At 45.7% G+C, this 8,372-nt stretch overlaps 1 long non-coding RNA gene across 2 annotated transcripts; it reads left to right on the top strand.

The window, feature by feature from the left end:
* Positions 1–5,209: 5,209 nt before the first annotated feature.
* LOC138922315 (uncharacterized) lies at positions 5,210–7,107 on the top strand. Of its 2 annotated transcripts, none has more exons than XR_011435406.1 (2): positions 5,210–5,411; positions 6,222–7,107. It is a non-coding gene; the product is annotated as an uncharacterized lncRNA (long non-coding RNA). The 2 variants fall into 2 exon arrangements; XR_011435407.1 differs by having other exon boundaries at positions 5,212–5,339.
* The last annotated feature ends 1,265 nt before the right edge of the window (positions 7,108–8,372 follow it).

Here is an 8,372-nt window from a genome sequence, read left to right on the forward strand (position 1 = left end):
AATAAATATATAATGACCGATTTTTTTAATGTGTAACGTCGTTCCCACGTCATTTCCTAATCTAAAGGGGTTTGTGTTTGTGAAGGTGTCAACTCAATGTATATTCAAGACTTAATAAAAAGTCCTAGAATTTTGAGAATCTTGGAAATCTTTTATTTCAAATCCCTCGTGTGTTTTTTTCCTAACTTGGACTGCAATTTGAGATATGCTATTTCACGGTTCCACGTCTGCTTAGAGATCACCAACTCAGACACTGATCGTACAACAGGAGAAACATAAAGCACACAGAGCTGAAACACAATCACCAATAAAGCAAATACCTGGCCTTTCGGGTCCTCTTTGTTCTGACCCCTGCTATTTAAAAGGGAATGATAAACTCTGCAGACGTCATCGGGCATATACTAAGAAGGAACATGCTCAAATCCCAGCTATTTGTATTTTTCTTTCCCCTGCCCAGCCTCGATCTTCCTCCCTGGTCTACTTCATTCATTCTGCGTGCTCTCCAGCCACCTCAAATGGTCCAGGGACTCATTGCCTTTATTTCCAGTCTCTACCTTACTTCTAATCTCAGCATCTCTTCCTGGATGACCTACAGATATCAAACACTCAATACAACCAAAAACAAATTCATCTTGCTCTCCTCTCCCAAACCTGCTTCCATGGAGCTAGTCTGCCAGCTCTCTACACAAAGATCAGTGCTCTAAACTATTCTTAGTTCCTCCCTCTCTCACCTCCTCCTTCACTGGCCCTTAATCCTGTCCTTTCCACATCAAAAATGTCTCTCCACTCTATCCTCTGTACTCTACTTCTACTGCCTTATGTGGAACGTCATCAACTCCAGCCTCTCGCGTGCCTCAGTGGCTCCAGGGAGAGAGCCTCCTCTAATGGGGCCTCCACAGAAAAGCCTCAGTTACTGAAGCGAGCTTCTCACACAGCCCCTGAGGACAGTATTCAGTGTCTGAATAGCTGTGCGAAAGGGAATGGTACCTATTAAGGAAAAGGGACAACACCAGAGGGTGGGAGATCTGACAGCTTTGACGGTTTCAACTTGACCATAGGAAAAAGTACCAAGTAAAGCACACAGCCTTCAATTCAAAGCCCTTGACAAACTAAACCTTGTCCTCTTTCGGCGCTTCTCCCTCTTTTAGGCCCTGCTAAGACCCACATTAGGCTGCTGACTGGTTCTCAACCAGGTGTGCCTTCCAACAAGCTGCCCTCTTTGCCCAAAAAGCCCTCTCCTCCTACATCCGCACAGAAAACTCCCATGGGTCTTCCACGTTGCTGTGATATTTTCTGTGACTTCTCCAGGCCAAGCTAATTACTCCGCCGTGCACCTCTGGCACTGACAAATGTTCTGTTACAGCCAGTATCTTGGGACTGACTGCTGGGGTTACTGAAGATTACAAGGACAAGAAGTGGGATGGTTTACTTTTTGTGCCTAGCACAAAGACTTTTCAAAAACTTCATTAATTTTAAATGAAGTGAATTTGTTGGAACATAAAGCATTTTGGGAATTTAAATAAACGGAAAATAATCATTTTCTTTAAACTTAAAATGTTTGACAAGAAATGAAAAAGGTAACAAATTAGTTCTGGAAAAATGCAAACTAATTCCTATACTCCCATTCTGAATCAATCTTACAAATGGGACTAAAAAGAAGGAAGGAAGCGCCTGTCTGGTTTTTCAAGTAAGAGAAGGCAAAACCAATATGGCAGCAAGGTAAGGTTCTGCCTGCTCCACAGAACCCATGGTACAGAATCCATGTTTCCGACCTCTTGTTGTGCAGAACTCTCACGTTGCATGTATTAAGGCTGGATTTAAAGACTGTAGAGTAGTCTTAATAATCTGTGCAGAGACAGCATTTTATAGTTTCTAAGCCACGCTCACACACATTATCTCATCAACTACTCAAAGACACATCATTTCTCCACTTGGAGAGGAAGAAACTAAGGCCATTTTCCTACAACTAATACATAGAGGCTGGAATATGAACCCCCAAGAATTCTAACACTAACTACATTGCCTCCCTAACAACCACATTTTAAAGATGTCCAATACAGGCCTCAGAACACTAACCCAGGACACATACATGATGCATGCCAGGGCCAAACCACTCACCTAGCGTTCTTCTGAAGTTCACAATAAAAAACAGAATGAATGAACATTAATAAAATGGTTCACTTTTGGAGCCGTCCCAGTGGTGTAATGGTTAGTTCATACACTCTGCTCCAGCAGCCAGGGGTTCGCAGGTTCCAATCCTGGGCACGGATCTAGCACCACTTGTCAAGCCACACTTTCGCAGTATCCTACATAAAATAGAGGAAGATGGGCTCAGACGTTAGGTCAGTTGACAATCCCAAAGTTATTAAGTGTACAAGCAAAAAGAGGAAGATTGGCAACAGACATTAGCTCAGGGCCAATCAACCTTACCAAAAAAAATATTTCACTTTGAAATAGACCTTAACGAATAACTTTGCTTTAAATTATAACACTACATATTATTACATTTTACACGTTACTACATATTCCATAGACTATGTAACATAACATAGTCACAGATTCTAGCAACTAGGACGTGGAATCTTTTGTATTGGGAGGGATAGGGCTAAGGAGGAGTTGCATTATTCTGCCAACCAAAATAAGCAAGATTACAATTGGATACTAATTAAAATCCAAATTTAATTTTGAAGTTTTGTGCCCCCTCTCCATGAAATGGGTCCATGAGGAATGGACAGAAACAACTCATATCCACTTGTCTAATTCTGACAGGACATCAGATAAAATAACAAGAGTGCTACTTTAAAAGACTCTGCCCAATTACCCAGTAAAATGAAGGATTTATCACATTCATTGAACTTGGAACTATTCCTTCTTATACAACTAAGTTTGACTGCTCTGACTTTTATTTTCAGAGACTGTTTTTCCCTTCTCCACTCAGGTTCACTACATTGATTTAAAATGCAGAGGGCAAAACTCAAAGACAATGACTAACTCATTTTGATTGTCAACTTGTAAGCTAGTGAACATTAGTAAACATATTAGATACTAAAAATACAGTAGTAAAACTTATAGCTCTTTACCACTTAAAAAGCATTCTTATTATCTCATTTGACGCTAGCATCACTGTGAGGTATAGTTACAGAAATATTACTCAAATTTTTCAATAACACTCAGAGAAGAGAGGTGATGTTGACAATCCCAAAGTTATTAAGTGTACAGCTGCCTCGGCCCATGAGGACAGTATTCACACTGTCTGAATAGCTGTGGGAAAAAGAATAGTACCTATTAAGGATAGAGGGGGAAAACCTAAATTCAGTAAAAACATTATAACATTTCCCCAAACTACACTATTCAATTATTTTAGATATGATCATTAGAAAAAAAAATGAAGAAAATGTATAATTACACATTTCTACTCAGTAAGAGAAATCTGAATTAATTAGAATTTTAAATTGAAAATATTAAAACAAAAATCAATACTCCTACACTAGAAAAAATGAAAATTAGAAATCTCATACCACACTGGAAAAGTTTATACCATTTCTTCAATTTCATTTTTCTATTAATGTGTGTAAACTCTGTAGAACTAGCCAAAGTAATTAAATAAAATAGACATAATATCCAAAAATCATGAAAGTTTATACATTTTGGTAAACTTTTAAAAGTTAAAATTTATCTTTCCTAATTGAAAACTGGGTTAAAAATCTATCACAAATATACAAGTACAAAATTGCAGTGAAAGTTCCATCTTTGGTATATTCACATGAACAAACAAAATAATTATCACCTCTTTGAACGGAAGTTATAGACTTTTTCAGGTCAAAATTCTGTTAAAATATAACTATTTGAAGTGTTCAAAAATTTGCATTAATGTTAATATGGCAACATTTTAATGTGGACAATAACAGAAAAACGTCATTCCCTCCACAGAATTCTGCCTCTAGAAGTACATTTAACAAAGTTGGAGGAAACAGGATGCTTGTTGATAGTGACAGGCTTATTTCAAAACCCAATTATATCTGTTCATTCCCTTTTGCTAATTAAAGCAAAAGGCATCAAAATCTCTCCTAACGATGTTCTAATCAATACGTGTTAGTGACCTTCCCCAGGCAGTGCTGCATCTGGACTAACGCTTCACCGCAAACCAGGTGCATACTGTAACTAGTTCCACCGGCACGGACTGTAAAGTCCCGACACAATCACCATTCGGGCTATGATTACCTAGAAAATAATCCTACATATGTGTCCACAGATGCCAACCCTGCCAAGATGTCCTAGTCCAGAACCCCCCAACCCAATAAACAGGCTATTCAAAACTCAACGCAACCGCAGGGGTCAGCAGCTCCTGGCACCCACCTCCCCCCGACTAAGCTCCAGAAAGCGGGCACGCACACTCAGGCCGTGCTCGCCCACTAGGAAGAGGTGGGTATCTCCAGGGACGATCCCGCTGCTGCCAGCAGCGACGTGCGGCAGCCTGGGGTCTCCCGCTAGTTGCTGAGAGCAGCTGGACCCTGAGTGGCCAGGACCGTCCACTTCCAGGCGTGGTGCTCTCGGGCACCAGCATCCTCAACCGAAGGAGGCGCGGGTGGCAGCAGCGCATCGGTGCGCTGGGGAAAACAGGGAGTGGGCGGGCAGCCACGGACACCACCGCCCGGACTAGAAACCCCCCCCCACCGGGCAGCTCCCCGCCTGGGCGCCCGCGTTCCAGTCGGAGAAGCCAGGCGGTCGGAAGCGCCCCGACTGCGTGCAGGGCTGCGTGGGGCGCCCGGGGCGCCGCTTCCGCGCCGAGAGCCCGGGCCCGCGGGGAAACGGAGGCCCGCCGGGTCCCCGGGAGCCCGGCTCGCGGAGCGAGCAGGTGACGGCGGGGGCAGGGCGGCTGCGACGCCGCGCGGGCGGCGGGCGGGTGTCGGGCGAGTCTGGGCGGCGTCGGGAGGGACCGGCGAGCGGGGGAGGGGCTGAGGCGGGGGGAGGAGGGAGGAGGAAGAGCGAAGGGCCCTGGCGGGACTCCCGGCGCCCAGCTGCCCGGCCCGAGCCCTCAAGCCACCGCCCCCAGGCCCCGCGCAGACGCTGGACGGTCCCCGCCTCCAAACCTCCCCCCCCCGGCCCGGTCAGAGAATAACTTACCCGTTTGCCGACGCAATCGCTCCTGCTGGCCCCTCTGACGGACTCCTCCGGCTCGTCGTCTTCCGGTGATGAAACCGGAAGTCCCACCCCTCCCCAAGAGGAAAACGGAAAGCCGAAGGAGTCAATCTAAGGAAGGGGAGACGCGCGTCAGGCTGAGAGCCTGGCGGCGTCTGACCGGGAAGGCCACCTGGCACTTCCAGCGGCTCCCCGAGCGGGTAACCCCCGGGCGATCCCGCCTCCTCCCTCTCCATCCCTCCTCACTCCACCCCTTCGCTCGCCCGCCCGCGGTAAAGAACCCCGAGGGCGGTGCGGGAGAAACGGACGCGCCCGGGCCGGGCGGGAGCCGGAGGCCTGCGGGCCGGGCGGCCGGCCTCCGCCTCCACCGGCCCAAGCGATGCCCGGCGCCTCTGAGGCCTCCTCTAACGGAGCGAGGTTTTCCTGCTGTGCCAGGCGCGTGCGCACCTCCGGGTTAGGAGAACAGCCTCTGGATGCTCCTAGCAGGGGTCCTCAGAGTCGCAGACCCTAGGAAGCCACGAGCCGAATTCGGATTCTAACGGGTTCTAATGAAAAATGCAGGAGGATCGGGGTCCAGTTCTCAGAAGAGGGGGCTGGGCTGCGCTGGGCTGGGCTGGTGTCTGGCTAACACAGAGGCTGAGGGAGGGATGCGCTGGAATGAACATGTGGAGCGAGAAGAAGCCCAGACCAGGTTCTTTGTGTGTCTGTGGCCGACTGCCTTCCTCCAGCTGCAAGTGCAGAGAACGTGTGTCACCACAGGGCTCTTGCACTGTCCAGCACACACTCACGCAAGGTTTATTTTTATGAATACAACGTAAAACCAAGAACATTCCCAGTCCTCGTTATCTTCCATAAGAGCATCTACCAAATCTAACTGACAGTCCAAACCTGGACAGTCCCAAACCTGACATGTTGCCCTCCTTCAATACGATGACGTCCCCTCCTGATCATGTCACTATATACTCCCAATAAGTATACTGGGTGGTCATCTTTATCCATGTGCATATGCTTCTTTGGTAAAATTTTTTAAAGCAAATACTTAAATTTCTCTATCCCCAACCTCTTTGTCTTCTTATTACTAGTTAATTGGTCTTCTGGCTAATCACTGGGCGGATTTCTGTCATCCCTCTGAATGTAATCTATCCGGAAAATACTTCCTATCTGGCTCCCAAACCACAGCAAGACCCAGGTAGCCACATGGCTTGGGTTTGGGTAGAAAACGTGGACCCATCAATGAGAGCTGGGGAGACCCATCATGACCCGGGGAGGCAGAAAACCACGGCTCTGGACTCAGGCATCCCAGGGTTGGAATCTCCTAGATTCAATGACCTCATTCGTCCTCCTCCTCTCCTCACCTGGTGGCAGCTGAATAATTGACCAAGACACTGCAGGTCTCAGAGATTCAGCAGGAATGCAGATCAGCAAATACATCTTCTTATTTAGTGACTTGGTAAAACTGATGTTCCCTTGCTCAGAAATGGTTATATTTTACAACCAACTTTTGTTAATTGACTACTATGAACACCCTTGTTAAAATATAAATTGGCGTCAGAAACCTCGTGTACAGTTAGTCCTTGGGACCTCTGCCAAATACATCAGGTAGGTCCACGGAATCCGAAAACCTCACAAGATTCAACCAAATCTGGCGAGCATGGACTGTGCTTAAATAGTGACGAGTACCAAACACCTGCGAATATTTAACCAAGAGGACTTGATGTTGTCCAGCACCAGAGAAGAAGTGGCTCCTTATGGATGCCTCAGCGAGGCTGATGCCACAGGTGGGTCCCGTTTCTGTGACAAGAGGCAGGGTAAGCTGGCCCCATGATCCAGCCGTTTTAGACATGACGCAGCAAGCTTTAAAACTGACATTTCAAGCACCCACAAAGAGATGGAATGTGTGGCACTTTGTTTTTATTTGGAATCATAAGAGAAACATTTTTAATAAACCCTTAACTTCTTCTCCATTAATGCTATTTAAATAGTGAATTCATAAAGACTGAAGTGATTTGTTTACTTATACTTAGCTGTAGAAAACTTACGTGCTTTTGTTTATTTGTTTACACCATCAAATCCAATCAAGCCAAACAAGATGGTCGACTGAAATGACTGATGAATGCAACCTGAGCTGACAGCTTCAAATTTGGGATGTGTTACTGATGTCAGGTTGATCAGTTCTCTGTCTAAAATTGATGCTATTTAAAGCTTTGAACAATTTAGATGTAGTCACTGAGTAAAATCCCAACGGGGTGAGAGAATTCCATCAGGGCTGATTCTGCTGTGGTGAATTTCCACGTGCGCAGGTGTCAGAGGGAGAGTGGCCTCTCCCGATGGGGTAGTGAGACAGAACAGGATGCAGGAGGGGCGGTGGGCTGGCGTCACTCACAGCAAAGGTAAAGAGGCTTAGAATAAAGATAGACGCATCTTCTCACAAGGAATCCCAAATGGCATAAGAGTGTGAATATTGGTCATTTCTGTTTCAAAACTTTTCAAGAAAGGAAAAAGTGAAGGGGAGGCAAGAAGTGAATATGTATCACGCTTCAATAACTCATCTGAAAATGAACCCCCAGGGAAATCATGGTAGTCGGTGGGGTAGACCAATGTTTTTATTAACAATATAAAAGGAATGTGTGGTGAAAGCAACGGTGACATAAGTACTGACAGTCAGTGGATGAATGATTATGTGTCCTGAGCACCTCAGGACACAGCAAACTAGAGCAATTCCACCAATCAAATGGCAAGAGAAGTCTAATCGAAGAACCCTCCTTGTGCTGGAAGGGCAGAATGAGTCCAGTCCGGGGACTACTGGGGCCAGACTTGGGGAAATCAAGTTGTTGAAGGTAGCTGTGACTTTAGAGAGGTGTGCAACAGAGACATTAAGCCATTTCCAGTGTCTCTACCTTTAAAATAGTTTATTACTGGTCCAAATGTCCAAAGACGTATTAAAGAGGGAAAATATTGTTTACTGGACAGAAATTCTCTGGATATTTAGATTCTATTCCTGTCCAGGGATGTGAGAGAGGGGATATGTCAGCAGCTCAGATGTAAGCTGGAAGGTTCCCGTCGTTGTTAATGCAGCTTAGCCGTCTCTAGGAAAAAGGCAGCAAATAATTGGGATCCTTCTATGTAGTTCCACCTAACAAAAGAAGAAATAAAGAGAAACTGTTATTTCCATTCAAATAATGGAGGAAAAGTAGTGTACAATTTAAACAGGAAGATTTGATGACATAAATTCA

The sequence above is a fragment of the Equus caballus genome, unplaced genomic scaffold (genome assembly GCF_041296265.1).
Source record: "Equus caballus isolate H_3958 breed thoroughbred unplaced genomic scaffold, TB-T2T haplotype2-0000767, whole genome shotgun sequence".
In the NCBI taxonomy this organism is placed as follows: domain Eukaryota; kingdom Metazoa; phylum Chordata; class Mammalia; order Perissodactyla; family Equidae; genus Equus; species Equus caballus.